Below are 26,281 nucleotides of genomic sequence, written 5' to 3' on the forward strand. Positions count from 1 at the left end.
ACATGAGTCTGAGACCACAGAATATGATAGAACCACATCTTTTCAGCCCTTTATATTGCACCGTAGAATGGGAGAATAACTTTAGGAAGATTTTATTTCCCCACACAGGCCTCGTATTCTTTGATATTCACTGTTATGAGCCACTTTAAGAATATCCTTACACCTGGAGATTCTTCACACATCTCATCCTACAACCACTTTATTTCACAATTAATTATCTGTGGAGAAGTGCCACATTTCTGCTGCGCTTTTGTAGGAAAGGAATCACAAAAATGTAAATACTTACACTGGATGTGTCGAAAGAGCGTTGCAGCGACGGGAGGGAGGCGAAGCGGCCGAAAATCAAGCGATGGTTCTCAGACTTTTGCAGTACTGCGAGCTCTTTCGCCTGTCTTGAAGAAATCTGGGAGAAAATGAGGTGCAACCTTTTTTGCATTTTAAACAAATTAATTTGTAGTTTGAGGTGTGACAGTGGTAAGAAGCACTAGTGGAGGAGCAGAATAATCAAATGACTCCCTCTGTGGGATTTAATAAACCAGAAAGTGCTAATTTCACCTTTGATTGCGTGCGGTATTTAATGCCTAAAGAAAGCATATCTAACTTCTCATCATGTGCCCAGCGTTCCAACTGTTCTGTGCTGCGTGCGTTACACTGAGCTGTGCCCTTGGCAGCGGAGTACAAAGATCGACTGAGGAGAACAACACGGTGACCCATCATGTGTGGACATTGATCTTTAATAAATAAAGACAGGAAGTGCCTGCAAATATTTATCTTGTAGATACAGAAAACACCAAAGCTCTTAAATCTTTAATGTTTAAGTGATAAACCGGGGGGTGAATATTGATATTCCCGTCACAAAGTACACCTGCGGAGCCTCAATTATTGCCTGTAGCTTGTACGGAGAACAAAATAAAGACACCTGTCACACTTTTCACACTCAGAGGTGGCATCTTAAATGGAAATCTTAAATATTATATGACAAAGCAGCAAATTCTCACAAACTGGAACCAGCTGTGTAAGTAGACTGAATGATGGAAATGAATTATACGTTATTCCCCTAATCATTACAGCTCTCCTTTCAACTCTGCCCTTCCCATTAAGTTCAGCAGCCGATAGTCCCACTGCTAGGCTGATCATTAAACACGCAGCAAAGAGCGGCATTAGGCGCACGAGCCTACATGCAGAATTTATTTACATGATCAAGATTTTTATATTCGCAGCTCAAAAAACTGTTTATGCCATCACTCAGCTTGTAAAAAGGAATTTACATCCTAACTAACAGAGGCATTCACATAAAACTGAACCTCGCGGTGCCTTACAAGATTCGGGGGGCAAATAAAGGAGGCAGACTGAGTGACTTTTCAGCACAGCCACCCACCAGCTGCCGGAACATAAATAGCAATGTATCATTATGGCTGCGCTGAGGGAAAACACCCTGTGTTTTAGTTCTTTGCGGAGGTCATGTGGCAGTCGGTGGGTTTGTTCATGCAGCTCTCGCTTAGAAAAACAGTCTAAATTAGGCCTTTATGATACAGCCACGTAGATCTTCTGAAGCTTATGATGGCAGTTATGGAGATTTTTGTTTTTACTTATTCTCTTTTTACTTTAAGGGGAGCAGAGATCTCAGTGACATTGATTGCACTGGCTCTGGGAGCTGATGGAAGTGACCCTGAAATAAATTAGATTTGTCTACTTCTTATTTATGTCCCATAAATATCACTCTGGAGATTTTTTTTTTTTTGTCTAAATGAGGTGATGGAGAGAAGAAAAAAAAAGATCAATGAATCTTTCTGTTTTGTTGCACACACTCTGCTGCAGGTTTGTCTGGAATGAGCTCTGTGGCAGATGACTCGGTGGTGTGCCCCCACATGATGCAATACGCCGCAAGTCCATATTTCTTTGAACTCGGGCTTTCATGGTAGTCTACCAAAGATCTCTTTTTTGTTATTGTTTTCTTGCCTTTCGTCTGTTCTGAAATTTATCATTCATTACACATAAAAATAAAAGCTACAAATGCATTATTTTGCCAGAGTCTCGCTGTAACTTTCCTGGTTAGAGTTTGTATTAGATTTGATTGTCAGATAGGATTAAGCTGGGCGAGTTGCAGCGTAATGCAGAGAATTGTAATGCCTTCAGAAACCATGTGGTGCATGTTTGTTGTTGGGGTTTTTTGTTATCTGCCTTTTCGCGCTTTAATCTAGGCAACAAAGTGTTGAACTCTAATGATGAAATTTGACAGTGCACTGAGAGGAGATTGCCTGTATGGCGTTTAGGGGATAACAAGTTGTTGTTCTTGTCGAAAGAGAAACTCCACCACATGTGAATGAACGCGTGAAATGACTGATTTCATTTGTAAGGATCGCTCTTATTCACTTCATCGTGTCTCGAGCACCGTTGATCATCCCTAGGTCGGTTTTTCTTACCGCATTTTTTAGGGGGCTCGTGTATTTTTGACATAGAAATATTTGGCTGTCATGTTCACTGACAGTGCTGATGAATTCTTGGAATGACTTCCATAAAGTGGCCTGTTTTCCCCGAGTGAGAGGAACTGTTAAATATGCATGGCTGAAAAATAAATGAAGCCGCCTTCTAAGGAAATGTTGATACTCGAGAGGGACTTCTGTATGATTTACAAGTCTGTTTTATTTGGTAGTTTCAAATTTGACGAAAGAGGCGTGGAGGTTCAGGTTCGTGGGGATTGACTTTCACAAAATGGAAGAAGCAGCTTTTGTCATTCCGGTCATTTCTCAACTCACATTGGATGATTGTGATGACACTGTATGAGTTGGTTGGAGGTGACAAGATGTAGGCAGTGATTTGTCTGTGATTTCCTGCCAGGATGAGCTATAAATGATTTTCTCCTTACCCCTTTGATTTTTTTTTAAGTAGGCTGAAATTAAAGACATGCCGGCTCCTTCTGAGCAGCTTTTTAAATTTTCCTGTTTGCTTTCTTTGCTCAGAGTGACCCATTCTGTAATGAACAGATCCATAGTGCTTGTTTCATCTCTCTGCTGCTTTATGTTTAAAGCAATACCAGCTCTGCCATTCGGCTGCTCCGAACACTTCTGTGATTTTCCAGTGGGCTGAATGCTTGCCCAGTTTTGCACAGATCCAGGTTCAGTTTCTGGCAGTGTTGTTGTCTGATTACTGGTGTGAACCAAGCAGTGCAGTTAGCGGTGCTAGTGGATGGGAGGTTTTTAAATAGACCCTGATTAGAAAGGTTCATCTACGCAAATTACACATTCGCAAATTAATTTCCTACTAAAATGAAAGAACTCAATCTCACGGTGACCAGAGGACCATCAGACCTGCTCCTACAGAAACAGAAGATAATTAGACCCGTTATAAAATTAGAGATGAACCCGTCCCAATACAGAGACAACATCAACACTGATGGCAGCGTAATGTGCCTGCAGTGAGGAGGCACAGTTAAAAAGAGCAGCAGCATAGGTCATTTTACCTGCACTTTGCAGTTCTCACTTTCCATCAAGTGCTAAAAAAAACAACATTTTTGACACACCAGCGGCACGCTTCGAGTTGCTATTTTTTGGTATAATTAAACTGTTGACAACTGTTGGATGGATTGCCTGTGAGTTTCACTGGGTGCATCGTCTAAATTTAAATACTCATATCCATATACGTGCAAATGACGGACATTCCCATCATTCTCAGCAGTACTTTTGTTTGATTTTGTGCTATCTTAGCATGCTAACATGTAGCGATTGCAGATGCTAAATGTCAGCAAATCAATACTGTTACTGTGACCGTGCATACATTAGCATTTTGCAGCGTGTGTGGCCATGCTAGCATCATGTGAGGCTGCAGACTCTTGGTCTTGTTCGTCAGTAATGACCCAAACAGCCTCTGAATTTTGAAGCAGAAGTAACTCCCTGTGGTTGTTAAGGAGTCAGAAACATGTTGGAGGGTAGCTTGAACATCTGCATGTGTTATGCCTTACCAACGAAGCTACTCGTTTATAGTTGAGGGGAAGCGGTTGGTAACTTCCTGTCTATCACTTGAGGCACGAGGCTGTCAAACCAAGAGTAGCCTCGTGCCTCGAAGCAGCACTAGTCACATTAAAGGAAACCCGGACAACTCACCTGCGTAAAAGTGGTGGTAATGTTGAACATATTGTTAGGAAAACACAAGATTTTGAAATTATTTTACAAGTTGTGCACAAAGCACCTGAGGTTTGTTGAGGCCTGCGCAACTTCCTTTATTTATACTCATAAATGTCCCTCTGTTTGCATTCATTAAAATGCCATATTGATTCTAAAGGACTCCACTCTGACCCTGTCGTGTCTCAGAAAATCCCAGTGGCTTAGTGCTGTTGATAAGACAAACTTTTGTACGAAGCTTTTCATTCACACTTGCAGCTGCAGTTCACAGCTGTCAGAGATTTAAACATAGTTCAGCCATAGTTTTTGACATGTTTAATACTGACAAGAACTAAAGATCAATTCTCACTCACTTCACACCTCGCCCATCATGCTGAGCGTCACGCTGAGCATCTTCTATCATTTCAAAACGATAACCTTAAAAGCATTCACAGGTTTCACATAAATTCTCTAAAAGGAAAGGGTTTTGTTGTTTTGTTGTTGTTCTTATGTTGTTTTTCTTTTCTCAAGTGAATCCCGAGAGATGTACTCCAGTTAAATATGATATTAAAGTCAGAGTGTCCACATCATAATTTACACAGGGCTAGATCTAATTTGTCTTTCTGACCCTTCCATAACAGCAACTCTGGAAATATCGTTTTTCTTTTTCATCACTGCCTTTTTTTAAAAACTCACTCAACTTAACATTTTCGTCATATAATACATTTATTACTGTAAATCAGTGCCACAGTACATATATTCACTCTAGGTATTAGACTTGTAACCTTTTGCTTACAGCAAGCCTTCATAGTCATTATATGTGTAATGTGGAAATTGTTTTTCCAAAAGGTCAATTGCTTGGTCAATAAATGATGTATTTTAAGTTCAGTTTTCCATCTTAACCAATAAAAACATCAGCTTAGCGCTAAGAGGCTGAAAAGAGAGAAGTGTTTAAATTGAGGAAGCTGTTCTCGTCATTCATTTAATTTAGCTTTTTGATTTATTCGTTAGTATTCTGTTGCTTTCCAGTCAAATAATAGATAATTATAGGTCAGTTATAAACGAACTCATGACATGTGACTTTACACCTTTCAGTGATTATTTAAAGTGTCTTGAGTTCACTAGAGTAAACTCTGGAAGTCCTACAGGAAGAAGTGAATTTGAAAACAAGGAGCAGGTTTGCATGATGGCGTGCATGTGCTGAAGATTATGGTCAGATCATGATCACCAAGAAGCAGAGAAGCAATTCGGAGGTTTCAAGATATCCATGAATATCATGAATGAGGCAATAGTCTGGAAATGTGCTTGTCTTTGTGACCAGAGGAAAAAAAGCAACCAACCTGGATTATCCTTTAGTGCCATTTTGTCAAAACTGCTGGCCTGGGTCTTTAGGCTCAAGGTGTCTGGGATCTTTTGGCATCTGCATCGTTAGGCATAGCAATAGCAAGAGAGGTCTGTCATTCCCAGCCTGGAAGGCCGCAGTGTTTTTGTAGTCCTAATCAGATATTTCTTGGTGCCTTAATCAAATGAGCAAACAAAGTAAAATGTGTCCAAAAAAATGCAGCATATGAAAAAAAAGCAAAAACTTCCCTACAGAACATGAACCACGGTCTCCTGGCTGACAATCCTGTGACTTAAACCAGCGGCCCCCAATCTTTTTTGCGCCACAGACCGGCTTATGTCCGATAATATTTTCACGGACCGCTCTTTAAGGTGTCACGGATAAATACAACCAAATAAAACCAGTACCAGTACCAAAAAAAAGAAGATTTATTCATAACACACGGAAAAAGACCCAGGGAAACCGAGTTAACGATAAAAACGATAGAAAAAATAACAATAAAAACCCTAAAAACCATAAATTTCACACCCGAGCCTCAACTGTCGCAGCCTGGTACCAAACGACTCCGGTCCATGGACCGGAGGTTGGGGACCACTCACTTAAACCACTGTCACCCCTCCACTTCCTGACTGCGAGCTTTGCAGTAAGGAAAATGGGTCCCTTATCTGGAAGTGGCCAATATAGCCAAGGCATGAGTGCCAAAGGACTGCTTGTGCATACTGAGATGAGGATAGCGTCTGTGTGACGCCTCATGACGAAAATGCATTAGGCACCCTGTACTCTTACCTGCATAGGTGTCCAACTTTGCCTAATTTCACAAAATAGATGTGGACATTATCATTGTAGGGTCTTTGCTTTACAATATAAAAGATCCCGAGGCAACTTTTCTTGTGAATTGATGCTATATATTGATAAAAATAAAAATAGAATCGTAAAACTTCTTGGTCTCACAACCTTGATAGGGTGAAGAGCTTGTCTGCAATTCCAAGGCCAGATGTGACTCTGGCCGTCCTCGCTCACCGCCTCCTTTCCAGAACCTTACAATAAACTTGTTCCCCTAATAATAGGCTGAGAGCCTCTGGTCGCCTGTTTTGCAGATGGGATAATGCATTTAAAAACACATCATGCCGTTTAAGGCATCGGACAAATCTTGCATTTATACATATTTTCGGAGCCACGGGGTGCTTTTGTGTTGGCGTTGCATGTTTGTTTCAATAAGTGGATTTACGAGAGCAAAATCTTACACATGAAAAAAAATAAGTCTACAATATGGTATGAAGTGTTTTGGAGCTCACGCTGTGACAGACTTTGGCAAAAATGTGTTATCATTCATTTACACATGAAGAGTGTGAAAAAAAGTATCACCATATGAAAATGTTGTCATGAGATGGTAATATGGAAAGATTATAAAAAAAGAGATTATAATATTAACATATTGTCCGGCTCCACATTAAAATGTGTTTTCTGTCTCACTGCCCCCATTTATCTTATTGATTGTGGGATAATGTTTTCTTTTTATTTCCGGCGCCATGCGACAGGAGTTGATGCCGGCGAAAACGGGGCCGTCCGCGGCTTTAAGCACGCCTCACCCTGAATCATCTCATCTGATATTCTCCCTATTTCTTTTCCCCTGGATTATGAATAAAATAATCATTGTTTGCTCAATGAAATTTCTACCCCACTTCCCTCTGCTGATGATTATCTTGTTTAAAGTATATCAGCTGGAAAATATACTGTGTAATTTGAATGGCAATGATTCCACCAAATATGTTTGGGGAGAAACATAATATTGTGAGCTCTTATTGCTTTTTTATCTTTAGAAATGCCTTTGCAGTTTCCATTCAGAGGCGTCAAGATCGTATGAAATGTGCAATTAGGCAGTCCTCACACCTGTGAATATGACCTTTATAGTGCGAGGATGGGCTTCGACAGCATGTGCGTGTCTGATCATTGTTTCCTGATAAACAAATGCGCGTGCGTGTGTGAATTTCACGAGCGTTTGCGCATGTGTAGCTCTGTGTGTCCTGTGGGAGATTCCTGCTTAGCCTTGGTCTACTTCAGTATTGACCTAAAGCTGTCTTTGCTCTGTCAGAGGCTTTAATGAAGATGGCAGAGTGAGGGTCAGCCACCCCTCACTTCAGAGCTCGCAAAAGCTTTCGCCGGCCATTATGTTCCTCGAGGGTTCTGTTTTGTAAACACATATTTCTCAGCATGCGTGTGTGTGTTTGCGTGTGTGTGTCTGTGTCTTTTGGGAGGGGGTGGGGGCTTTCAATTAGGTGGGCGGCCAGGTCATCAGATGTCTGTGTATTGAATGACTGTAAGGTTTCAGACTTTCCTGCTAATGCTTAGCCATCTGGCTCTTATGCCGGGCTGAAGCACCGAACTCCTTTCAGACAGCTTTCTAGAGTTTTCCAGACGTGTTTTATGTCAGAGAAAAAGAAAACACATTTCTGTTAACGCTTTCCAACTGCAAGTGCGTGTTTTTTTTCTTCCCTCCTTTGAGCTCCGCGCCCATTAACGATGATATGCTAAAACGCTCTGCAAAATAGTCCGGCAAGACCAATGTTCCCATCAGCAATGTTTGTACTGATATTTCTGATTGTCCCCCAGGACAATTAAGTAATCTTTATATTTAATAGGACAACTTTTTTTTTTTTTTTTTAATATGAGGATAAGCCTCATAACTAAATTGCTGCGTCTACAGTTGGAGCAGAAATGAGTAATCTGTCCCTGGTTCTGCTGGCTTGAATTTTCAGAGTGAGTTAGACAGATGGTTATAGCCGGGATTTCAAAGTGATGGAGTAAAACTAACGTTGCCTGCCTTCGCCAACTCTAATTCTTTCATCCCAGCGAGTTGCACTTAACGAAAGCAGCCCCTTGTTGCCCAAATGAAAGTGCACAACAAAGCGAATCTGCTGACTGTCACTACTCAGCACATCAGCCTTCTTGGGTGCCATACTGAGCAGAGCAAAGTGAAGCAGCTTTCTGCACTCGACTGCTTCTTCCTTCAGGCTGGTGCAGCCCAGAGTCCTGAGAGGTAAATGGATGAATGGAGGCTTTATGGAGATGAGGAAGTGTAATGGTACTCTCTTCTCAATCCCGGTGGCTGGAACAGTAGCTCTCTGTGTCTTTTATCAGAGACATGAAAGGAGGACAATAAGCCTCTCTGCTATCAACAATATGGTGTCATTTGAAGCAGATTATCCCTCTGTTGAAGTAGAGGAAAATAAAAGACTAGGAGACAATGGATGGAGTTATGAGCCAAGGTTTCTCCTCCCATGAGGAAATCCTCCGTTCTGCTTTGTCTTATTTCAAAAAATCTAATCTGCCAAAGTGCCCACTCGTTGTCGTGTGAGGAAACATTTTCACACTTGAAACGTGAATGCCAAATGTAAAGTTTTCTACACTCAAAACATCTTAAAGCATCATCGAGTCTAAATGAATTTCCGGTATCTACTTAATGTTAGATGTGTACCCACTCTTTCCTTTTTAAGCGCCAGGGGATAACTTTGGTGCTTAGCATCTGACAATGGGAAGAGAAAGGGCAGAAAAACTCATAAATTATTGAAAAGATTTCCCATTTGAAAAAGAATAGAAATAGAAAAACACTTGTAATTATTAATGTTTATGTTTTAGATGTAGTGTGTATCTTAGAAGACCCTCATCCCATCATTTAATCATTAAAGGTCCACTTTATATGCTCTTCTTAATATGTGCCTAATTTCAAATGAACTTGTTTAGCATTAAAAGCAACTACAGATATATACACATTCCTTTTTTAAATTTCATCTCTTTGCATGGCACCAGTTTTGTAGCAGTGCACATTTCTAAAGCACTCTGGGGGAAAATAGCATTGTTAGTTAGGAGAGCCACAACACCTTATTTTATTAAGATTAAAAATCAAAATAAAAGCAGTAAAACTGAACAAAAAATAATCCTCCACAACCTAACACACACAGTCAGAGTCCTGCAGAAGTATCTCCAGGCTCAAGGAGTCCTGCGACAGATGGTCTGGGCCCCACAGAGCCCTGATCTCAACATTGCTGAGTCAGTCTGTGATTATATGAAGAGACAGAAGACACTGAGACAGTCTAAGCCCACAAAAGAACTGTCATAGGTTCTTCGAGATGTTAAGAAAACCCGGCCTGCCACTGTCAATTATTTTGAAAAGCTTTGTGCAGGTGTACCAAGGACAATTGTGACTGTTTTAAAGGCAGTTGGCAGTCACATTGAGTATTTCTGCACTGCCAAAGAGGTGCCTAAATGCAGACTTCATTTTTATTTTTTGCCAGAGGTACGTGCACTGAGAACCCATTTCATTTGCATGAATGAGAGGGTCACAAATTCCCACACAGCGCACCGCTGGTGTCTCTCTGAACGCGGTGTTTGGCTTTTGAGTAGGACAGCAACAATTATTTTTACTTGTAAGATGCCAATTATTTTCCCAAGTAATAGGAAAGTAATTTCTTGTGCACTGTTAAAACCTTTGCAAAATAAAACAGCAACAGCAGTTATAATTTCCTGCAGCCTGTGCAATGCCTTCACAGTGATAGCTCTGCTACACCAACAGCTCCAAACACAAAAGCAGCTGAATTTACTGAAATGTAAGAAAAAGTAAATTAATAAAAGCCGGAACCTGAGAATGTTTGGCATATGGGCTCAAATGCACTATTCAACAGTTGGCTGCAGTTTAAATACCATAAGCATCAAATACAAGAGAAGTCACAAGCGAGCCTCTGAGAAGTGAACTTTAATCTTGTTATCTTATGAATTCCATGTCAGCCTGCCCCCACACAGTTTACATCCTTTGGGGTCAAATTTAAAGTTCACCCATCTATCATCCCTTGTCTCTGTCCCTAAATCAGCTGTAGAGAGCCTGTTACAATCTCTTCCATCACTCCTCCCAACAAGCCCCAGGCTTTAAAAGGCAATGCTCCTTCATTGCCCAAATTGAGACTAAATGCTGTAGTAGAGCCCCAGTTTAACAGTTTGACACTTTATGCCATCACTTATCCAGCAGGACACTATATAGATTGAACTATCTCTCATATAAATAGCATGAGCACAGTTATTGTGATCTTTTGCTGCCCTATCATTCTCTTGTGTATTGGTCTTTTTTGATTGTTGTCTCACGTCAGTCACTCCTGGTTAGATTTCTCATGAACAAACTCTTCAACCTCGTTGGGGATGTTTTTAAACAGTGACTCGAAAAGTTCATTTCAATTCCATCGCCTTAAAATGAGTTAAAGTGATAAAGTATGATGTTGTAATACGTGTTTGATATTAACTGTTTTGGAGGGGGGACAGGTCTCCAAGAGAGACAAACAGAACATCACGCTTAGATAAAAATGCACCAAAACTGCCGTCTTAAATTTGACTTTACCGAGATGGGATGAAAATGATGACAGCGACTGCAATCAAAGGTACCGATTCTGCGCCGTCATGGGGGTTACGCACGTGAGGAACGACAGTCGCTGTGCGTAGAAACTTGTGACAAAGAGAGGGAGAGACAGAGGCAGAAAAAGAGATGAAGACAGCAGAGAACAAATTATTGGGATCAAGCCAGATGCTTCAGGTCTCCATAGAAACTCCCCACACTTCACACTCTTCTCTATTTTCCTTCCATTTCTTTATTTATTTTGTTGTCAGCAGTTCCAGAATAACTTAATTAAAGCCAAGGCAGGCTAGCATGCTGTGTGAGATGACAGGAGGCCTGAGATGATTTGTGATGGATTACTGCATTTTATCTTCCCTTTATTTACTCGGTTGAAATGCACTGAAGCCTGCTATAATGCCAAATGAATGTGTGATAAACAGTGTTTTTGTGTTTGCTCAAAGTGATTTAGCAAACAAGTCTTTGCAAATATGCATGAGACCCCCCCCACCCCCCACCCCTTTACTTTATACATGATCCGTGTTTTTGTTTTGAACTGGTGTCCTGCTGTCTGTGCAGATAAAAGTGGCGGCAGCAGCGGTGGGTACCTGTAAAAAGCTCCGATGTAGAGCTCCTTTGATAAACACAGCTCTTAATTGGACATCATGGGGGGAGTAAAAACACATCATCTTCACGTGAACTGGTTAACTAGCAAAGTTTGCTTCCTGTTTATTTTCTGTTTACGTAGCATCATCCCAGTCGTGCCAGTACAAGGTCACGGAGATTTCTGGATGCACAAATTAGCATCGGTGATGAATTCAAAGTTGAGCAAGATTTAATGCTTGAGGGGTTTTTAAACAGTTACAAAAATGCAGTATATGTCTTAAACCTTCAAGGTTAGGTCCTCCAGGCAGAAAATATTATTTTTCCCTCCTACACATCCGTTTGAACTCCAAAATATAGACCTAGTTTCAGTCTGTCTTCATAAAAAACTTTAACTTTGACTGATATCAAATACCGACTGAGCTGTCGCACGCTGTCAATCAGCCTACTGTATCAAGCGCTCTGTCAGTTGGCGCTGAGAAGTGTTATTTTGCTATTTCAGGGCTAAACTATTGAACGTGTCTTAGATTTTTTTGCAATTGAAGCTTCAAAATGAAGTACAGAGTGGATGCACCCTAGTCGCCTCAAGTTGCCTCTTATTCTGTGTTTGTCGCCCCAAATCAGAATAATACTCCCACTGCTGGGTCGAGCTGCGCTACTTTTCTTTAAAGGCTGCTGAGCTCTGTGGCAGTCGAAGCTAAACTCTCTGCAGGGTTGGAGTTCAATGATCTGAACCTGTGAGGGGTGCTAGGATGGTTAACTGGGGTGGACGTTTGTTCTAAAACATTGTTTTTTTTTTTTTCTTTAGTAATGCGGTATACAGAGCTGCCACTACCCCCGAATTGCACTTGAGACAGTGTAACTGGGCTTTTGCTCTGTGGTTTTCTCTTTCTACTAATGGACTGTCCTCAGCCAGGGGTGCTATCCATCACATGCACTACCTGAAGTCTGGAGCCTCTATAAAGATTGGGACTGTTAAGAGAAGATGGATGGCCCTTGTCGCTGCCAAGCATCATCCTCCAAATGCCTAAATTAAATCTAGAAAATCTCATGGGGAGGTTAGATTAGCCTAGTAATAGCAGACGTAAGGGAGGACTTGCCTTGCCCCCGTTATCACTACACTGGCAGATCTTTAGACATTTTATAAAAACTGTGAACATTAGCTTTAAGAGTCATTTTAAGGTTAGGTGAAGAGCACTTTATAGATATGAGATAATCTCACCTTGGTTAAATTCCCAGCGAGAGCTGTGCCACAAGGAGCAGGGAGTGGACTAGCTAACTGGATCTTTCCTCAGTCCCTCCCCATGCTCCTTTCTTTCTTTCTTTTGCCTCTGGGAATTAGTCAAAGAGTGAAACAATCGTTAAAGAAGTCCATATTAGATTGACCTTTGTTTCTCAGCTTACACCTCTTTTGGTCTTTTAAAAGGTTTGTTGGTCCTGTGGCCTTTTAAAGTCAGTGGTTATGGATTTGTTTCCTCTCATTGAGGTGGTTGACTGGGGTAGCATGGTTTTCATTCGCTGCTGGAAGCCCTTTAAAAAACAAGCACACCCAGTTTCATAGACACAAATTCTCCTTCACTTTGTAGCACTTTTTCAGAGAGGACAAAGTACAGAAATGGGGTGTAATCTGTTGATTATGATTGATTATGAGGGTAGATGTGCTTCTTTTGAGTTACAGTCTGGATCCAAGAGATGCCTAACGCCTGTCTTTTCAGTTCAAATTACAATTATTCAAATGGGTGGATAAAAAGTAATCGCGCAAACTTTTTTTACATTATCTGAGTGGCTGAAAAATGGTATTCTTTGTACCTGTAGTTTGAAAAAGTACAGCAACTATTATGGAACTATTAGGGTGCTGTTATTCCAGAAATAATGTCGTTTAGTTTCAAATACTGAGATCAGTCTATGGGCAAGTGGTTCCACTCTCGTCTTTTGGCTCTGAACAATGTCAGCGAGAGCTGATATCCTTAACATGCTCATATCAGGCACATAGCTCTGGCTGTGAGCACAGCAGTCCCACCAACCTGCTGTTCAAACGTGCTGTTTGCAGTGGGGAGCCAATCACAGAAAAGCTGGCTTGCAGGGAAGGGGAAGGGAGCTTAAACAGTTTGTTTCAGGGAGTGTGTAAACTGAAGTGCTGCACCAAGGCCCAGTATAAAAAGAAGAAGGATTATCTTGAACATTGACTCATTCAAAGCTACTCAGGTAAAGTCCAAGAATAAAAATATTGAGGTGGAAAGGAGCACAATAGGTCTCCTTTACATTTTATTGAATTATAGTCATGGTGTCGTTTAGTTCCCCTTCACCACTCAGGGTCCTGGGCGGGCTGGAGCCTTTCCCAGCTGTCACTGGGAGAGAGCTGAGGCACACCCTGGACAGGGCAACAGTGCTAACCACTGCACTGGAAGCAACATTTTAGATTTTGCTCATTCCTGTTGATAAACAGGTCGATTCTTGAATTTCTTGAATTGAAATTAGATTGAAGATTCAATGTGTGGTTATAGTTTCTGTAAGTCTTAATGGCAACACTATGGGCAGGCTGTATGTTTTTTTTAACACAACTAAGACTAATTGTTTTATTATTCTACTGGTTTTAAGAGTGCTGATCTGCTATAAAGACAACACTGAAATAATTACAGAGTCTCAGACAGAGTAGTCAGAACAAAGGGGACGGAGAATTAGTGTGATGGCTAAATTCAGCATAATGTCCATTTCCACAGCACTTAGTCCATCAGCGTACCAATGAAGTCATCTCCTACCTTTCACTCTGCTGTTCTGGCTTCTTAATCTCCAGCCAAAGTCCTGTGATCAGTCACTTTTATTATTATTTCTCTTCTGCTTTCACTATATTGCGAACACTTCCTGTTTGTGTTTCAAATTAAAAGGCTGCTGAGGCCAGTTTCAATAAGGAAATTAGCGATGACACACATGAAAACACAGAGGCCACAGTTCACTGATAATGATTAATAAGAATTGCAGGTCAAAGACATAAAGGTGATTAATTAAAGGTACATTATGTGGAATATTTCCCACTCGAAGGGGTCACCGCTGTTTTACAGTAGCACACAGTTTGAATTCTACACGATGCTGCCTTGCTTTTTAACCCGACTTTTAATAAATACAATAGTACGCAGACATGAAAGCAGCAGATGTTTGTTTCTACCAAGTTGCACAATCTCAGCTTGCAAGAGGACCAGGCCTCCAGTCTTCTGCATCAGTTGATGCCTCTGGTCATTGGAAGTAGATAGTGCCAGGAAGAAAACAAACTCTAAGAAGCCAACTATCCCATTGGTTGTGTGCTCTCCAGTGGTCGCTTAGCGAGAGCGTCAACCCACGGTGCATTTACTTTTTTTATTCATCGCATGCCTGTCCTTCAACATGATTGACAGGAGGTCAGAATCATATTAAAACATGCTCTTTTTGGCTCACCTATCTGTGACCTCAGCAAACACTTTCCTGATGATTTCATGGTCTCATTCACATACAGGAACATGTTAGGTGTTTAATTATATTCCCAGTCAGAGTCAAAAAGGAGCAGTAGCGCGCAGTACTTTTTGATCAGCATGCCACAGGAGTGTGCGGTGTCCCTCGGATTCTCAGTCTGATCCACTCGTCCAGGCTCAAAACAGCGCGATGCTCAGCTCAAGGCTGCACAACTGGACTTTGGCACGGGCACCACGCTCCTTCTTTTATATTTATGACCATAGCTGTTATTTCATCGCATCATTAATTCAGTAAATGTTAAAAGGCAGTGTAGCTGTTGCGGAGGGGTGAGCATAATATGGCGATATTGTTGCACTGGTGGCTTTGGTGCTTACAAAATGCAGGCTAAATTCACTAAAACTGAAGGTAAACAACGAGACTTTTTTATTTTTCAAACAACAGCAAACAAATTAAAGAGGAGTAAATCAGCGAACGGGGTTTTTAAAAAAAATCTGGTCCAGCATGCTTGGAAAATTAGAAATCATCATCTGTCCTTTATGGAAAGCTTATTTCAAATCGCCTACAGGCCTGGCTCTCTGCAGCTGAGGTTAATGGAAAATATGTTAAAAATGAGCAGTCCAACATACATACTGCACAGTCACAGCGCTGCAAAGGTTTACACCGACTTCCCATTTAAAGTGAATTTGTATTCGCTGTCAGAACATTTTCCCTGCATTTGGATAGACTGCAGCTATTTATTAAATGGCTAATAGTGAACACTGCGGGCATTGTGGCCAATTGATATCCTCATGCTTTCCGTGAAGCCTATTATGTAGACTTAAAAAAAGAAAAAACACGGGGCTTCTTCTGAATGTTTTTCTGATAAGTATTTTGACCGCCAGCGTGTTCGATAGTCTGTAAAATACAGTACTCCAGCTTCTGTTCCATGCTAAGCCCAGGGGAGGGTCGCTGCCAATCATTTTTAGTTTGAAGTGTAATGAACTGCCACCAATCTTTCCTTCACAGTTTCTACTCTAACATTCAAATCTATCATCAAGAATATCACACTGCTGCCGCTGCACTCGGTGGTAAGTGTCTCTCCTCCACTTATTCCAATGTATCATGAAAGGTTTTTATAATTTTGTCCCCCTTCCTCCTGCTAGCAGTGTAAAGCCCCATGTGTATCATGTCTGAGTGCTACAAGGGTGGGAAAGAGTGGCTTTTCTCATTTCCTCTGACTGTTTTGGAACTGAATCACATTAGCACAGTGACAGGGAGTATGACTAGACCATAAAACATCTCGCTTTGCCTCTGTCCAAATGAGAGATGTGTCTGCTCAACGCTGCAGGTGCTTGCAGCAGCTGAATGATGCAACGAGAATATTGAAAATCACTCTTGCTAGCGTTTCTTTTTAAGGCGGCCTCTTTGCTGCATCTCACTCTCGGATGGTTCGTATTTAGCGTCTTATCAGATCTAAAGGCGTCATTACTGCACCGAGTGCTTGCTGTTTTATGGCGCTTCTGTAGTGCACCAACTCTTTGGGGTAGGAGATACTGTTGAGCGGATCTAGCAGATCTGGGCAATGCCACTGGTGGGTAACAGGCCAAGATGTGTCAGGGGACCAGACTGTTATTATCTGCGATGAAAATCCATGCTATCCTGACGGCTACAATTAGTGTCAGCTGGGGTATTGAGTCTTTAAAAAGGACTCCTGGCCTTTTGGCTCCCAGCCTGTCTGGCTATAGATGTCTCTAATGAGTCATTAGCCGCATGGCCTCTCCTCTCATGAGTCCACCCCATAATGGCACACCTTTCATCTATTTTACAGAGAGGCTGTCGTTGGTCATTAGTACAGCTCTGAAGTCCTATTACCTTTACGTCAATGATGAATGAATAAAATGCGGTTGCCAAGAACAATATCTCTTCGTATCCTGTGGTCAGCCATGACTCTGTTTTAATTCAATTTCTCCTCTACCATTAAGTGTAATTGATAATTGATGTGGTCTAACTTCATTGTCAGAAGATGCTGAATTTTTCAGACTAAACCACGGGGCACGTTGTCATTGCCGCGTGTTTACTGGAGGTGCATTTTGCTGTCTTCAGCAGAGCCAGTTTGCTGTCACGGATGATGACTTGACACTGATGCGATCCGCAGGGAGCTGCAGCTCTCGGGAACAAACCTCCTAAAATAATGAAGCTGCTTTAGTCGTTTAAAATGCTGCACGGTGCCCACAAGTGCCATCTTGCCCGCGCCACTCCGTACCGACTCCGTGCCCTCGCGTCTCTCTGAAATTGTGCCGCTTCGGATTGTTGTTTTCTCTTCATGTGTTTGTTTTTGACACAGGAGCAAATTGTTAGTGTGCGCAGCGGATTGACAACCACAGGCATGCACAGAGTCTTCGGTTCAAAACGTAGGGCAGTATCGATGGCTTCAGAGGCTTGTTTTGCATAACACCGCCCGAGGAAATATCCGCTTTTCTTTTAACTTCAGTTGAACGCTGCTCCCTATCAGAGTGCCAGTTTAGCCAGGCTGCAGGTCTGCTGCTGTGCGTGGTTTCACTCACACGATGGCACATCGTATTGATGGAATAGTAAATATGTAACTTTGAAAGCAGCAGAAACATAACACAGCTAGAGGTGTCACCCAGAGTGATTAAGTAATTACTTTGGGTTTGAGGTTAATTATTTAATCAGTGGATTTATTGTTAATCAATGGTCTTAGCTGACAAACTCTTGCTCTTTAATTGAATAGTCATTCGGTGTTTCGCATAAATTATCCAGAGATGAAACTATTCGCGCGTCTGTGACACCACTGCAGTTTTCACATTCATCACTGGGTGCCAATAAAAACAGACTGTTTTATTTTTTCTATTGATAGACAAATGAAAATCTCTCTAAAGAAGTCAAGGGACTCCTCATTTATGATGATTTAAAGATTCTGGTGAAGCCTTTAAAAGAGAGATGTTTCTGAATACATGAACTTTTGGGTTAGGGTGATATGGAAATAATAAAATGTATTTTAATAAAATATAGCAATTTTATTCATAGATAAAATATCATCTAAAAATACAAGTTCATTTCAACCAGGAGAAGAAAAACAGAGACTCATCTTTTATCACAATTATTCATTACCGTGTTTTAAATTTGCATATTTTTTTACTTCCTCTTTTTTACTTCTTCATAATAACCAAGAATATTATTAATTAATTAGAAGTCTATTGATAATGAGATCAGATCTGAGATGGCAGGAGGTCTGGCATTTTTGCATTATCTTATCCCTCAATTCTGTGAACTGTCTTGTCATTAATAGCGCTTATTGTAAGAGTTGGCACTGGCTGGATGACCTCTTTCTATCTGCATTTGTGTAACTTTGTAAAAGTTTCGACCTTGCTCAGCAGATCAGGTCCGTCTTGCTAATTCATGGCTCAGAGCTCTTTGTAAAACTGGAAACGATCTTTGAACCTAACACTTTTCAAGGCTGGAAAATTAGAGTGTGTCCTTCTTGGTTGGAGCATCAAGGCTTCAGAACAACAGTGAAAGAGCGGCTCTGTGAAGCACAGAGCGTAGTAAAGCTACAGTTGTAAGTGCTACAATGAACTAAATGTTATCTCTGTACTGATAACTTACTTACCCTGAGGCTTTACTGCAGAAATCACTGAATAGATATCTCATTATTTAAGAGCAAATAAAATGCGAAAAGCTGCTTTACTCTAGAGATTGTGTTTTTTCAGAGCTCACAGAAAGCTGTGTCTTGTTCTATTGAGTGGGGAGTTGCCATATCCCACCAAGGGAGACACACTCAGGTGGACAACCTTGAACTCCTCCTACCCATTGACCCACCTGTGATTTTGACTGATTATCAGTAGCAGTCTAGACAGTGTGCTTTGCCCTCGTGTCTCCCAGGCTTTGTATGGACTATACTTTCAGTGTGAGTCGATCTTTGTCCTGCTCCATTGGCTGTCACAGCTCAGCCAATTTAAAAAAAAAAAAGAGAGAAAGAAAGCCATCTCTGAATCACCTGGGGTTCATAGTCCAATGGACTGAAGGGTGGAGGTTGTTTTTAATGATGAGCCCAGATCAGCCACGAGGGCACCAGGCTAACTTGCCTCTGCTGTCAGTCATAGTTCAAAGCTAACAGCAATATTTTGCTCTCATTGCCTTTCTCTTGTTACTTTGTGGCTTAAACTGTTATTCCTTTCCTCCTTGAGAGAGTATTGTAACCCACACCATTTAGCATTGCTCATTGTATTTTCCACCACATGCAGTAAGGAGTTGTTGTACTTTCTAGTCCTCAACATTTGTTATGATTTTCTGTTTTCAGCAGTTTTGCAGATTCAGATTAATAATATAAAACATTATCAATAAATAAAGTATGCTTTCAGACTGCAACATGCAATTATCAATAGATCTACACATTGTCTTCCTGACGCATCATTTGGACTTTTTCTCTGAAATCACTAGTATTTTACAAGCTTTGAATTAGAATTTTTATTTGAATCCATCTCTCCTCCAATATATGTGCTACTGTTAAAGGATCACTATCACACTTAATCTTGCATGGTCCATGAATACATATCTGGTGTGACGCTGGTTATTTGGCAGAATGACCAGCGGCCGCAGTGATGTGGACGCCGTACCCGTCTGTTGTGGTGAAGACAGAGCTGAGTGTAAAAGCGAAGCTCTCAATTTACCGGTCAATCTACGCCCCTACCCTCACCTATGGTCACGAGCTGTGGGTAGTGACTGAAAGAACGAAATTGCGAATACAAGCGGCGGAAATGGGCTTCCTCTGAAGGGTGGCTGGCCTCTCCCTTACAGATAGGGTGAGAAGTTCGGCCATTCGGGAGGGTCTCAGAGTAGAGCTGCTGCTCCTCCACATCGAAAGGAGTCAGGAGGCCCCGGGGCAGATCCAGGACACGCTGGAGAGATTATATCTCTCGGCTGGCCTGGGAACGCCTGGGTGTTCCCCCGGACAAGCTGGAGGAGTTGGCTGGGGAGAGGGAGGTCTGGGCTTCTCTGCTTGGGCTGCTGCCCCGCGACCCAGCCCCGGATAAGCGGAAGAAAATGGATGGATGGATGGATGGGTGGATGGGTGGATGGGTGGATGGATTTTGGAAGTTTTTTTTATAAGAGAGCAGAGTATGAATCCTGTGCAATGCCACTGGGTTCTTAATGTTCGCTCTTTTTGCATTTGTTTCATTGTAAAATGTTAAAAATAAAAAAATCCCTGAAGAAAAACAATTACGTTGGATGTCTTGTTTTGTACAACCAGAAGGCCAAAACCCAAAATGCTCAATGTTCTATAAAACCTTTAAAAACAACTGCATTATAACTTGTTGTTGCTAATTTCTTACAAAGCTTAATAGTGCTTATGAATTCTGTTAGGGCTTTAATGTAAAATGTTACCCCTCATTTCAACGTCTCTTATAATGTAGGACTTAAGTGAAGCAAATCCTGGTTCATTTTGTTGTCTCTTAATCATAGCACCCAATTGTACATTCTCTGTTTTCCACTACTACATTACATCAGTAGTAGGTACTTGATTGATTGGGATTCAATTCACTCGAGTCTTTCACACACTACATGCATCTCCATTTATTTTCCCTCAGAAGTTGTGCAGCTTCCGTCCTCTGATTGTTCATTTGCCTTGTTTGTGTGCCTACTTGGCTCGGCGGAGGGGTTTTGAGATCCCTGGAATTAAAAGGGTACAAATAAGCAGAGAAATGGATAAGAGAGTGTGAAGAATCAAGCTGTGTGATGTAACATCCGGCATTGGAAGACATCCTTGTCTTTTGATCGAGCCGAGTGAAAAACACTTCACACAGGCCCGTGGACTGAATACAGGGCTCAATCCCTCCCGGGCTACAGCACAAAATCCCCCAAACTTGCTTTTTTCCCCTCCTTTGCTTTTCTCCTCCTGAGCTTTGCTCTGTGAATATTCAAAAATCAAAGCTAGCAGACCTAGATTTTAGATTCTTAGCTTGATGAAGTTTTTCGGTGTTTTGATGAAGTACACTCGTTCCTCGAAAAACACACATGTGTATTGACCTTCGTTGCTGCCTGCATTTAGGCACATAAACTGCTGAGCACCAGAATATATGGGATAATCTCCCCTCTCTCCATTTCAATTGGAGGTAGAGAGGGTTAAAACTCCGTGGCTGTGCACTGTGCAGAGAAGAGATTGGCTAATCTGTGAAAGCGAGTCTAGTGCTCACTAGAATATTATGCTCACTGATTTAATGTCCTCTCTGTCTTTTTCTCCTAGGTAAGCACTTTCCTGCTGCTGTATCGGGCATGGGGGTCGGGTCGCTACTAGTGGTGGCTGCCTACAAGGGCTGGGATGACTGATTGAGGTGATGTACTGCAGTGTGTCCATTGACAACAGAATAGCTAGTAGCACTGATTTCTCAACACATTGACAAGTGAGGACTTGGAAATGAAATGGAAGCTAAGATACTCACACTAGAGACGTCTATCCAGTAAGGTTTCTTAAAAGCAATCACAGCTGCATAAAACCTGGTCTTATTTTTGCTAAATGTCATTGCTGAGATGTGGAAATTCAGCATTAAAAAGAACCCCACCAGGAGAATGCACATGAGCCATCAGCTAATCAGACAGGTTTTAAACAAAGCCCCAGGACAGAACTGATTTAGAAGAGAAAATGGAAGATGAGAAAGTTATTACCCAAGCTGTAGCATCCATCATAATTCAGTTTCAATTTCTTCTCATTATGCAGATAGATAAAACCTAGAGTTCAAGACCAGGTCCAAATAAATAACAGAAAAATACTGACAGAGTTCAAAACTGTGCACATTGGAGGGGAAACAGTTGGCCCTAAAATACGCAACTACGGTCTGAAATGCAAACAAAATGTTTTTAGCTAACAAGTGTTAATTTTTTACCCTTTATCTAGTCAACTGTGAGATCTACAGCTGAAGGTGAACCACTTGGAAACATAACTCCCAAATTTCTCCGGTCGTATCAGATGGCCGCACCTCCCTGAGCCTGGTTCTCCTGGAAGGTTCTTCCTGTTAAAAGGGAGTTTTTCCTTCCCACCGTCGTCAGGTGCTAGCTCAAAGGGCGTCGTTTGATTGTTGGGGGCAATTGTTAATGCTATATAAATAAAAATGAACCATTGATTTCTGAATCATCCAGATTTCCCTGTCAGAATCCTTACAGAGTCTAATGCTAATATTGCTAATATTTGTTGTATCCGTGAGAGTGCTAGCTACCCACATAGGTGTAGCCTAGTAGGTGTCAGCATCCCAAGTGTCACATTTTTTTGTATACTGATGATTCATATCTTATTGCTGGTGTCCTGATGAAGGGCTCAGTCTGTTTTATTTTTTGCTTAAAATGCTCTTTACCCTGTTGGTCCTACATGCAGCCACATTGTAGCTCCATGACAGGTTTCAGTTTTTTGCTAGCAGGCGTAAATAAAGAAGCTTGCTTTCCCAGTTTGAGCGGGACTAAAATGTGCTATATTGCGCTTGAAACACACACATATATAACGTAGTTATCCACTTGTTATCCGATCTATATTTTGGATAACCTAAAATGTCGTCTATAATCAATATGTTTGTATTTACAATAAGCCAACTGACTTCACTGTAAAATTCTTCACTTGTAGTTACGATCCCACAGGGAAATAGAACATCTCTGCAGTTCCTCTTATGGCTCTACAGAGCAGTTTAGAGTCTCTAAGCTCATTGTTTTGGTTTTATAGCTGCAGTTTTACTGTTTTGGCTCATAGCCGTCGTTTTCTGCAGCAGCAGGGAGCTGTTTTCACTTTATAGCTCTGATGAATGCACTTTACATTACCTTCTCAGCACCAGATGGCGGAGAGACAACGTTAGCAACTTGCTAGTGGACGAAGTAGACCATTTAGCTCCTAAACAGTTGGAGGTTTCTTTCTGAAGTTAGGGGACATGAAAAGAGAGAGTGCATATTGGACTTATTTATTGGATTTATGATGTGGGCACAAACGCAACTCCCAGTGAATGCACATCAGCGATGTTTCCCTGATGTGATATATGCAGTCGTTTTCTAACCCTTTTTATCATGTCAGCTTAGAATATCTTAATATTTTTGCAGATTAATTTTGTGGTTCATACTTTTCATACTTTTATGTACTCTGTACATACTTTTAAATCTGATCACCTGACTGCTCGTACCTTATCCTTTTCTCTTACTTTTGTCATGGCACATACTGACTGACCATAGAATAAAGATAAGAAAAAAAAGAGATCGTGTTAAGAACAGGCAAATATCAATCAGCACTTAAATGCCTGTCCTGATCGCAGAGTTTAAACAGCAGTTAATATTCAAGTAACCCTGCAGTATTGACACTGAGATGGAACTACTTCCACATCAGTGCAGCAGTCAAGTTGTGGTGTGGTCTGCTGTGCCTCCATTATGCATGAGCCCTGACCACCCTTCACCAGCTGTCACCGAGCTGACCACTGAATCCCATCTGGACCCTGGGGGACATCACCATCGTCCATCAGGGAGGCTGTAAGATGAGCCCGCTGACACGGAAACTCCCACCTCAGATCCCACTTACCGCAGCCCTGCCTCTCCCCTCAGTCAATATCCCCCTCCCTCTGAGGCTGGCTTTCTCTCGTTTCTAGGTTCAAAGGTTGGACCGCTGCTCTGATCTAATAGCTCGAAAGACATTTTTCTCTCTCCGCGCGCAGGTTGTTTCTGGCTTAAGTCAGTGCGAGGATGAAATTTTTAACACATCCTGGGTATTTAATGCTTTATCATGTATTTCATTATGGAAACATTATGAAGCTGTGGTGCTGAAATGTGGCAGCTCGCACTTGCATGTTGCTAGTGTTGAAGTTATCCTAATATGGAGGTGCTAAATTGTTCAGAGCCCTGTAAACTCATTTTTAAATCAGTTCTGTCAGGGGCAGCAGGAGAGCAAAGCAAACACACTAGAATGGGTGTTACGTGCTTTCTCCGAAGGACTCTCACTGATATACTCAGATCAGACTAAAATACTGTAGCAGGTTCTCCTCAATAACCACAGAGAGAGGGAGTGATTTTAGATCACACGATCCCTCTACTATACACATCCATGCAGGAACATGCTTTACAGCTCGCCCAGTTTCAGTCTGTTAAACTTGTCTTACTTTGGCACCTACTATATGAAGGGGGGAGGCAAATGCACTCCAGGTGCACTATTTCCCCAACTGATGCCGCACCCTCAACCATCCTTTCCCAACTCTCCCTCCTATAACCAAGCCACAAGCCATACCCTGCTGTCACATATGCCCCCATTTATATCTGGTTATATATCTGGTAGTGCAGACCATGGAAAACCTAAGTAGAAATTAAGTTTTGTTATAAGTCATGGTATGTCATTTTAGGTGAAAAAATGCAGACTTATTGACTTATGTGCTCCGCGGCAACCAAATAAATAAATAAATAATACTAAAAGACATTAGTAATGCCAGGACATTATTTAAAAAATGGATTTCTAATGAATTTTCATCATTATATTTTATGGTGAAGTGTAGCATTAAATAGGTGGGACAGGTAAGAAATGTTATTTTTCAGATTTTTCAGAAAGTAATAAAATGTAACAGCAAAATGTATCTTGCAGATATTTTCAGGCTTATTTTTACATATACTGTCATGATAACTACTAGGGTGAATAGATAAGCACAGTTTTTTTTTAGAGCTGTTCTGAAAAGCACCATGTGATGTTGTGTAAATACATGGATAAGGCCACACTTCTCACACACTTTCCCGGCAGTTCAAACTGCTTTTTCTGAGACAGTTGGCCAGCATAACCTGAAGTGGGCGTGAATGCTGGCTGTGAAAAGTAAAAGTAATAGAAAGAAAAATGAAAAGTAATAGAAGCCATCGTTTGTACAGCACAGGCAAGGATTGGGAAAATTCTTTCCAAAGCTATTTGACCTGAGCTCTGACAGATTTGTAGAGGTCTCTTTGGCAACCTAACTGTAAAATTATCATGTGTCACGAAACTCAAACTTTTTGATTTAGGTTCAGGATTTTGCTGTCGTTTTAAATATTAAGTCTCTTTTAAAATGTTTTTTTTTTTAAATTTTATTCAGTGCATTGTTTCAGTGGTTTTCATTGTGGCCTCATGACAAGAACGTTCCTGGTTCAAACCCCAGCTGGGGCCCTTCTGCATGTTGTCCTTGGGCCTGCGTGCATGGGTTTCCTCTGATTACTCTGTTTCCTACCACAATCCAGAAATATTCGTGTTAGATTAATGATTCTAAATGTGCCGTGCGTGTGAGATAGATTACAGTCCTGTGGGGGGAAAAAAAACAGTTTTCGCATGATTCCCTGCAGTCCTAAACAAAACCAAAGTACACTAATGCTGTTTCATTGAAGTTAAGATGGTAAGTAGCAGCCAGGTGCTGCTAATCAATTAACTGAGCAGACGTTTAGGTAGTTTGCTGGACTGGTCTGGAGCATTCAGGTAAGATTTAACACAATGAAAAGGAGGAAAGACAACAGCAATAATCCTAAAAAAAAGTGCCATATAAACATTAAATAGCATTCATAAATATAACTAATTTGGCTTTTGTGGATTTAAAATTTACAATTTGAAAATTTACACTGTTGGCTGAATGAAGCTCATATGTTATAAAAGAGAGGGCCAAGTTGAGAACTCTGAGGAACACCATGCATGATATAGAAGCATTTCCTTTCTGAGTGCGAAGAACCTGGGGTAACACCTGTGACCTACTTTGATCAGCACAATATGATCAAATGTGAGACTACTGGATTTAAAGCACATCTGCAGTTATTCAAGCTAGGAGATTTTTGTGGATTCTTTTCTATGGACAAATCCGGTTTATCCAGTCATCGCTAAAAGAGCCGAGCATCCCTCTGTTCTGTCTGTATTGATGATGTCATGGCTCTGATAATCACCACCTGTGTTCGCAAGTACAGTATTGTCTATTCAGCATGTCTAAAAGTGGCCCTTTGCGGCAGATGGTGCTAGAGGCAGGAGACCAACCCTTCTCTCACCTCAATCTGGATAACAGGGCTCATCACTCCCAGCCTGGATGGGATGGAAAAGAGTTTGCTCAAGGCAAAACGAGAGGCAGCAACCTTGAGAGCCTAGCGGTGGTGAATTTATGCTTTATGTAAAACCGAAAAGATTATGTCTTTATGTAACCGTAGCTGTGGGTTCATAGCGGCTGTTATTTGTAAGAATTCACCTCCCATGATTTTGTTAGGGTGCCATATGAGGCAGCGTACTCTAAAGCCCTCAGGAAGTCTATAGATTACTGTTAATAAGCACACATCATGCTACAAATACACATTACACACAGCCTGTCATCGCTCAATCGTCTTAGAAATAATCCTTATCTGAGCCTTTGTGTTCTAACATCTGATTAAAGAAAATTGAAGGGACTCCTTTATCTCTCCTGCTCTGCAGCTGTGCAGCTAATT

At 41.3% G+C, this 26,281-nt stretch overlaps 1 protein-coding gene across 3 annotated transcripts in view; it reads left to right on the plus strand.

Annotated features, from left to right (window-relative positions):
• cadm1b (cell adhesion molecule 1b) overlaps positions 1-26,281 on the plus strand; it is a 165,372-nt gene that overhangs the window by 34,121 nt on the left and 104,970 nt on the right. The gene's annotated exons all lie outside the window — the stretch shown is intronic.

The sequence above is a fragment of the Oreochromis aureus genome, linkage group 14 (genome assembly GCF_013358895.1).
Source record: "Oreochromis aureus strain Israel breed Guangdong linkage group 14, ZZ_aureus, whole genome shotgun sequence".
Taxonomy (NCBI): domain Eukaryota; kingdom Metazoa; phylum Chordata; class Actinopteri; order Cichliformes; family Cichlidae; genus Oreochromis; species Oreochromis aureus.